The following is a 7516-nucleotide window of genomic DNA, read 5'->3' as shown; positions in this document are numbered from 1 at the left end:
CTCTGCGTCATCTGGCACTAGGAAAGCTCAGATTCAAATTCATTGTGAATCGGGGCGACGACACCAGAGATTTCTAAATTAATATCCTGCCAAGAGGAATTGAGCTTGTTTTTTCCAGTCGTGTCAGTTCTGATTCCTTTGCTTGTCAGGGAAAACCTAGGCCTGCCATCTGGTTTCAAGGGCATGAGGTAGGGGAGTTGGGGCTTGCTCAGCTCAGCACGGTGAGTTTGCAGTGCAGCAGCTGCAGGGAGCTTTGGGGGAAAAAAAGGAAAAATGAAGTAAAAGGGCTTGGTGGGCCATTTCTGGCACCTAGCAAAGAGCAGAAGGGGAGACCAGAGGCACAGGGTGGTGGTGAGAAGGAAAAAGAGGGCGTGACCTCTTCCTTGGAACAGTGGGAATGTGCACAGCAGAGTGGACTGGGATGAATTACTGCCCTCTTCACGTCTGCCCAGTAGAGAGTCGTCAGCCATTCTGGATGCATTAACCATGGTCTGTTTGCTCCACAGGCTGGATTAAACATATTCAACTGAATGCCAAAGGACTCCTTTGCACTGTAAAACCCACAGACCTGAACATTTCCAGGAAAGGAGCAGCTCCTCTGCCACTGAGCTGGGCCCTGTCTCACCCTAAATGCATGGTTTTATAAGTCGGGATGGCCCTGGGATGGAGATCTCCACAGGTGGTGATGGGAATGCTGGGGAAGGTAGGATGTGGGGAAGTTGGGGAAATTGGGTCAGCCTGCATGTCCTTGTCCTGTTGCAGACAGAATGGGACAGGTGAAAAGAAGGGCTGGGCAGTGGCAGGGAACAGCTCAGTGCCTGGCACACCTCCTTCTGCAGGAGCAGATTTGGAGCGATGTCCCTCCTTTGTGTCCCTCTTTTTGGCTCCCAGTGGGTGGAGGAGTCTCCTGGGGTGCCTCAGAGCTGAGCCCCCCCAGCCAGTGCCACCGGGGCTGCACAGCTCCTTTGTCACATCAAACGCTGTCCCTGGGCACCCAGCCAGGGGTCACCCCTCTGCAAAGGCCCTGTCAGCCCTGGGTGCCAGCATTCCCACCCAGTCCCTGGGAAGGGACACCTGCTTCTCCTGGGCATCCCTGGATGCCTGGCAGCTGCCAGCCTGGGGATTGTCCCTGTGCCTGGGGCTGTGTCCCTTCCTTCCCAGCCCGTCCAGCTGTAGGCAAAGGGTCTAGGGGCAGGCAGTGCTGTCGGTGCCAGCTGGGAAGGGGGAGGCTGCTGCTGTGCCAGCAGGGAATTTGGAGAGTTTTTCAGACATCTCCCCCAGGAGCTGTTTGTACAAACCATCTGCCTGGCCCAGGCACCGAGCTGGGTCTGTGGGGAGTGTGGTGGAGTTGGAAAGACAGCAATGGGTGATATCTCTCCTCACTTAATATTATCCCCACATCCTGCCTGTGGCTGCTCTGCTCAGCTCCTCCCAGAATGGCAGGATGGGCAGCTCTCCCTGTGCCCCAGCAGCTGGGGAGGTGTTGGTGCTCAGTGCTGGGTGCTGCAAGGCCACCCCGTTTATCACCCCAGCACACCCAGCAGCTATTCCTTATCTCTGTTCCCAGTGCTGGTGTGGTCCCTGCCAGAGGCTGGCGCTGGAGGAAGCCATCTGTGTCACCCTCTCCACCCTGCAGTGCCCGGGTGGGTGCTGGGGACATTCCGGGTGCCTCACTGGGAAATGCTGCTCACGGCTCCCGGCGGCTCCCTCAGCCAGAGCTTTGTAAATCCGAACAGATGTGGTTTAGAAAACTTCAGCTTTGAGGCACGCTCGCTCTTCAGATGGCTTCCGAGGAAATTTGCACTTCAGTGGATGTGCGGAAAAATGGTGTTTTCAAAGTGAAAATGAAATGGAAACCAGCCTTCCCCCTCCCTCCCTCCCCCGGTGAAGCGGCGTTCGCAAAGTGGGGCCTCTGTTTTGAGATATTTGAAGCACACAGATGCCCTTCTTTTGGCTTCTTCCGCTTTGCTGTTCTTTTCTATGCTTCTATTTCCCGTATTTTCTTTATGTCTCAAGTCCATTCCCAGGCAGCTCTCAGCTCTCCTCATCACTTGTGGGGTATAGGGTGTCAGGAGAGGGCTGCTGAAGGGTTGTCTGGTGTGTTAAATCCCACTATTTTCCATTTTCTTGGGGGTAAAATGTGCTCAGAATCGAAACTCTCTATAAAAACTTTCTGCTTTTTCCATAAATCAGTCTTTATAATTTATATATTATGAATTAGCCTGCTTCCCTGAGGCTGTGCCTGTGAGCCTTGGGTCCTGCCTGTGCCTGGGAAAGAAAGGGGATGGCTTCCCAGGAGCTGCTGGTTTATCTGTGCATGGGGAGCCTGTTTGCACTGGCAGGTCCATAAAATCCTCATGTCCTGCTGCATATCCTTCCCTCTCTGGCTGGAGAGATGATGGGGAAGTGGATGGACAGGGCAAGGGGCAGTGGATTCAAATTGACAGAGGGCAGGGTTGGATGGGATATTGGGAAAAATGAGGCACAGGTTGCCCAGAGAAGCTGTGGCTGCCCCATCCCTGGAAGTATCCAAGGCCATCTTGGATGGGGCTTGGAGACACCTAATCTAGTAGAAGTTGTCTCTGCTCATGGCCGTGATGTGGAACAAGATGAGCTTTGAATGCCTTCCAATCCAAACCATTCCATGATGCTGATGCAGAGGGGTACCAGAGTGTTGGAATAGCCAGAGAGGAGCAGAGGCTGTGCTGGATGCCAGCTGCACATCCCAGATCCCGAATCCCAGAGCTGAGCCCTCAGGGTGGCTGACGGGAGGCCGCAGCCGGCTCTGCGCATCGGTGGTGATGAGACCTCTGTGTCCATGCTTTGTACCAGGAGCTGCTCACGTGGCCTGGGCCGAGCCAAGCTCTCCTTTCAGCGCGAGGAGGCAGCAGATGTCTCATTCTTGTGGCTCACAATGCGGCCCTCCCGGCACGGCGATCCATCAGGGGCTCGGCGCGGCCCCACAGAAAAGTCCCTGACACGTTTGTACAGCAGGGCCAGGTTCTCACCACTTGTGTGCACTGGTGCCCCTTGACAAATAGCTCTTGGCTCTGGTTTTGTTCAGAGTCACGCTGGTGTCAAGCACGGGGCTCCCATTCAAGTGCCCACCAACAGTGGCCCACAGCTCGCCATTTCCTCCTCTTTTCTTGCTTTGTTTCCCCATGACAGTCGCTCAGGAGTTTTTTTATCTGATTGGGTATTTTTAGAGATGATTTTCAGAGCAGCACCTCTGTAATGAGGGGTTTTAAAACGCCTTGGGAGTACATGAGGTGAAGAATTCCTATTTGCATGGTTGTGTTGCTGACACGACATTTAATTGCTTTTTTTCCTTTTTTTAGACTATTTTTCCAACAAGTTGATTTATGGAATTGGCTGGCAAAGCCTTAAATGCATCAAGAAATACAACTCCTAGAGTGGAGCAATGCATCCTTAATGAATGGTTAAACTGGGAGCTGTCCTCCTGACTGCTCCGAGCACCCTGGGCATGGAGCAGAATTAGGACCAGGCAGCATGAGCCCCCAGGGTGCTGGTAAATCCCATGGAATTCAGTCATGCATCCCCAAGTGCCTGTGCGATGTTCTGTGGAGAGCTTCTGGTTATTAAATTTGGGGTTTACAAACGAGGAGTCCTTTGTATCCTGCAGACTGACTTTGGGCTGTAGCTCTCCAGCTGCAGTTCCCCTCTGACTTCAGCGAGTTTGCTGTCTGCTCAGAGAGCGTTTTGCATCACTTGAGGCTGGAAGGGAAGAGGATTTATGGAATGGGGAGCGTGAGGCACCAGCTCAGCACATACCAGAGTGAGTATGTAAGCGCTTGCAGGTCGGAGATGGAAGTACACAAGTGGTCTTGATCATCTTAAGGCACTCAGGCCCAAGGGCTGAGCTGAGAACATGCAGCACAGTTTGCTCATGGACATTTTCAGCTTTTCTAAGGAGAGCTTTCCCTCTGCCCTGCTCTTGCATCTCTTTCTAGTCTCAGCCTGTTAATAGACTTAGAGCTGCTCAGCTGAACTCATGTTGACAATGCTGCAGGTTCTTTATCTCCTTATGGTCTTAGCCTCCATTCCCTTCATTCTGGCAAGTCCATTATGATGTCTGTGTCCTGTTAGTGTTTCTCTCTCCTTCTGACCCATTGATGTCCCCCCTGCTGCCATCACTATGGAGTTTTTTGATGGCCCTTCCTGTGTCTTACACTTTGTCAGATCAGCTTCCATTCCAGCCTTTAAAGTCATCTCCTGCCTCTTTCCAGCCAGGGAAAGCCTGGGGGGATCCTGTGGCAGATAATGTGAGAGTCTTGCCTGGTAATTAGAAAATCAGAATCAGTAATTACATTTTCTATAAAGCTCTCAACCCCAAGGTGTGCCTTCATCCCTCTATTAATTAGCACAGGGAAGGGACACTCCTGTCTAGAGGCAGAGGACAAAAATAGGAGCAGGGACGAAACAGAATTGGCTCCTTTGAATGATAAATATTGTTCCCTTCATGCCTTAAATAAAATGAGATCTTGGCTAAAACCAGTGGGGTTTTAACTCTTGGAAGCACTGACTTAAAAAGAATTGGAGGAAATAGTCCTGGAATAGGCAGCAGAGACCTCTTCCACCAGATTCCTGTCATTCCAAGGCCAACTCAGCAATACCTGTGTAATTCTTGGGAAGTGTTTTCTTGACCAAGAGGTCAAGAAAACACTTTTTCTTTTTTTTTGCAAAGAGGAGGCTCAGGAGCTCACACAGTTCCTTGGGTTTGCGTGTTAAACCCTCATGAGCTGTGGCTTTGGGAAGACACCAAGAATTGGAAGTGCTGTTAGCACATCATTATTTGCTTTTTTTTTTTTTTTTTTTTTTTTGATTAGCAACTTGGAAGCAGTTTAAAAACTCTTCCCTGAAAGGGACTGTCTGAGAATGGTTTTTTCCCAAACCTTCATTCGGAATTGATTATCCAGTCCTGTTTACTGGAAGGAGAACTTGATGTACCTCCATATAAATCATCAGGCAGCAGGACTTCTGCTGCCAGATTCAAAGGGAAGAAAAGAGTCCCCTTGGGCTGAGGGCAATATCCAACAAAAGCAGAGAGTGTCTGACAAGTTTTGTTAATATTGGGGATTCAAAGGAGGCTGGGCAGCAGAGCAGAGCAATAGGATACCTGCAGGATACCTGCTTCAGGACCACACAGCTGTGCCAAAGAAATGAAAATTCAAGGAAGTCCAAATAGACACCTGAAGTGTCCACTGGTTGCCTGGGCTAACTTAAAAATAAAATTTAAAAAAAAATTTAAAAACTTTCAATTTCAGTTGATCCTATTGAAGGATTTGGGGGACAATTGGGAGAAACACTGTGCAAGTGATGGCAGCTGGACTTTTCCCCCTTGATGTGGCTGATGGCCACCTTTGGAAGGGCTGCACTGGGATTCCATTCCCAAGCCTCCAAGCTCACATATCCCACTGGGAAGCCAACAGGAGGACACTGTGAGCTGCTTTGGAGGTGTGGAGGTGAAAGTGTATTAAGACATGGCTTAAATTCACCACCGAGCCCTGGAATTTTTTCCAGGAGGTCCAAGTGTGCTCAGATGTTTTGGCTCTGCAGTTGCAGGGATGTTGAGAGACAGCTGAGCTGTTGTGGAGAGTTCTGACTCGTGGAGTTCCTCAAGACAGGCAGCTTCCCTGGTGAGTGGGATTTTTTGGTTTGGGTTTGTTTTCCTCATTGCTCAATTCCTTGGAATAATAGCCTTTGCTTTTTCCTCTGCTCTGTGACTCAGGTCGAAGGCATCTGACTCAGGTCAGCTGTTTTGTGGGGCGTTCTGTGCTTTTCCAGATGTGCAGGAGCTCTGGGACAATAACTGGGATGGAGATGAGTGTTATGAGTGCTGTTGGTGCTCAGCACTGGTTCTCCCAGAAAGGGGAAGGGGATGAGGTTTTGCTGTAGCACAGAGGATCCTCCTATTGCATCCAGGTACAGCTGATGATACCCCTTTGGAGCTGAGACAGGTGACAGGTGACCACTGAGCTCTGTTTCAGGTGAAACCACCACCAAAATGGTGTTCCCAGGTGGGCAAGAGGCCAACAGCCGCAGGGCAGTGCCTGTCCCCTGTGCTGGCCCTGCTGAGGCCCCTCGCGGGCTGTGTCCAGTTCTGGGCACTGCCAGAGGGACACTGAGGGGCTGCAGTGTGTCCAGGGAAGGGAACAGAGCTGGGGAAGGGGCTGGAGCAGCAGGAGCAGCTGAGGGAGCTGGGAAAGGAGCTCAGCCTGGAGCAAAGGAGGCTCAGGGGGACCTTGTGGCTCTGCACAGCTCCTGACAGGAGGGGCAGCCAGGGGGGTGAGGCTGTGCTCCCAGGGAACAGGGACAGGAGGAGAGGGAACAGCCTCAGGCTGGGCCAGGGGAGGCTCAGGTTGGTTATTAGGAAAAATTTCTTCATGGAAAGGATTGTCCAGCCCTGGCACGGGGCAGGGATGGAGTCCCATCCCTGGAGGGATTTAAAATCCATGTGGATGTAGCACTTGGGGATGTGAGTTAATGGTGGCCTTGGCAGTGCTGGGGGAATGGTTGAACTCTTTAATCTCAGAGGGTTTTTCCAACCTTGACAATCCAAACTTAACAATTCTATGATTCCATGGAAGTAGAGGCTTCAGTGAACTCCCTGCAAGATGCAGTGGTTCAGCACAGATCCTCCCTGGAGACAACCTCACAAAATGAGGGTCCAAAGCCCAGAACTGGAACCTCTCCAGGCCTCCCTGCTTACCTCCCACCTCTACCCAACCTCCTTGGTTTTGGAGCCATTCCAGTGGCTTAAGGTTGTGCCTCTTCATTGCCCAGCACCATCCCTCTCTCCCTACAAGGAGTGTCCAGGATCAAGCCACACAAATTTCCAGCTCAGACTCTCCAGAGCCAAAGCAAACCAATCTTTTAAATGCTTCTGAGCTCTTGAAAGGCCCTCAGATACTGTGATATTGAGCCCAGCAATGCTGGTGTTATTAACTGCTAATGATCCTGGAGAGCTGCCAGCACTGGGAACAGCTCGTGCTGTCATCACAGTGTGGGGGAAAGCTGGCTGAGCACCCAAGGGCCTTCAGGTAGGTGTTTCTGAGCAGCCTGGGCTCAGACTGGGGGTTTAGCATCAGGAGTGACCTTAAATCTCACCCAGTGCCACCCCCTACAATGGCCAACACCTTCCACTATCTCGGGTTGCTCCAAGTCCGATCCAGGCTGGCCTTGGACACTTGCAGGGATCCAGGGGCAGCCACAGCTTCTCTGGGCACCCTGTGCCAGGGCCTGCCCACCCTCACAGGCAACAATTCCTTTCTTCCTTGGATATGTGTTTCACTTTGCAGTGAAAAATACACTATGGCAGTTTGAACATTTGTGCTTTCCACCCTGCAACAAACTGTGTACTTTATCCCTTTTCCCTTTTATCCCATTTTTCTCCCCAGGCAAAGGGTTTTTCACTAAATTCCTACTGGTAGAGCTTCCTCCCTTTCACGTTGTGCAAAGACCTGGCTGTGGGGTCAGGACTTGTGATCCACAGCTG

General features: G+C 51.3%; 1 long non-coding RNA gene across 1 annotated transcript; it reads left to right on the top strand.

Moving 5' to 3' along the window:
- The first annotated feature begins 365 nt into the window (after nucleotides 1–365).
- LOC146434328 (uncharacterized) lies at nucleotides 366–6271 on the top strand. Its single transcript, XR_014853257.1, has 3 exons — nucleotides 366–703; nucleotides 3339–3796; nucleotides 5542–6271. It is a non-coding gene; the product is annotated as an uncharacterized LOC146434328 (long non-coding RNA).
- Nucleotides 6272–7516: the final 1245 nt, after the last annotated feature.

This window comes from Lichenostomus cassidix, chromosome 7 (genome assembly GCF_008360975.1).
Source record: "Lichenostomus cassidix isolate B80296 chromosome 7, HeHo_3.0, whole genome shotgun sequence".
NCBI classification, from domain to species: domain Eukaryota; kingdom Metazoa; phylum Chordata; class Aves; order Passeriformes; family Meliphagidae; genus Lichenostomus; species Lichenostomus cassidix.
The sequence above is the reverse complement of the archived record's forward strand: the minus strand, read 5'-3'. Positions and strand labels throughout refer to the sequence as shown.